This window comes from Arachis ipaensis, chromosome B5 (assembly GCF_059453495.1).
Source record: "Arachis ipaensis isolate K30076 ecotype BB chromosome B5, ASM5945349v1, whole genome shotgun sequence".
Lineage (NCBI taxonomy): Eukaryota > Viridiplantae > Streptophyta > Magnoliopsida > Fabales > Fabaceae > Arachis > Arachis ipaensis.
Genome location: NC_142440.1, coordinates 118,324,005 through 118,324,814, shown reverse-complemented (window position 1 = coordinate 118,324,814; position 810 = coordinate 118,324,005). Strand labels below are relative to the sequence as shown.

The window sequence follows — 810 nt, the reverse complement described above, 5'->3', positions numbered from 1 at the left end:
TAATGAAAGGAGGATGCTTGGTGACTTTACTGCACCTAATTCCAATTTACATGGAAGAAGCATCTCCATTCCTGCCATTGGAGCAAACAACTTTGAGCTGAAACCTCAATTAGTTTCTCTAATGCAGCAGAACTGCAAGTTTCATGGACTTCCATCTGAAGATCCTTTTCAGTTCTTAACTGAATTCTTGCAGATATGTGATACTGTTAAGACTAATGGAGTAGATTCTGAAGTCTACAGGCTCATGCTTTTCCCTTTTGCTGTAAGAGACAGGGCTAGATTATGGTTGGATTCTCAACCCAAAGACAGCCTGAACTCTTGGGATAAGCTGGTCACGGCTTTCTTAGCCAAGTACTTTCCTCCTCAAAAGCTGAGCAAGCTTAGAGCTGATGTTCAAACCTTCAGACAGAAAGAAGGTGAATCCCTCTATGAAGCTTGGGAAAGATACAAACAGTTGACCAAAAAGTGTCCTTCTGACATGCTTTCAGAATGGACCATCCTGGATATATTCTATGATGGTTTATCTGAGCTATCAAAGATGTCACTGGACACTTCTGCAGGTGGATCCATTCACCTAAAGAAAATGCCTGCAGAAGCTCAAGAACTCATTGACATGGTTGCTAATAACCAGTTCATGTACACTTCTGAAAGGAATCCTGTGAGTAATGGGACGCCTATGAAGAAGGGAGTTCTTGAAGTTGATACTCTGAATGCCATATTGGCTCAGAACAAAATATTGACTCAGCAAGTCAATATGATTTCTCAGAGTCTGCATGGAATGCAAGCTGCATCCAACAGTACTCAAGAGGC

At 41.6% G+C, this 810-nt stretch overlaps 1 non-coding gene across 1 annotated transcript; it reads right to left on the bottom strand.

The window, feature by feature from the left end:
* Positions 1-376: 376 nt before the first annotated feature.
* Positions 377-484, bottom strand: LOC148565530 (small nucleolar RNA R71). Its single transcript, XR_015884236.1, has one exon. It is a non-coding gene; the product is annotated as a small nucleolar RNA R71 (small nucleolar RNA).
* Positions 485-810: the final 326 nt, after the last annotated feature.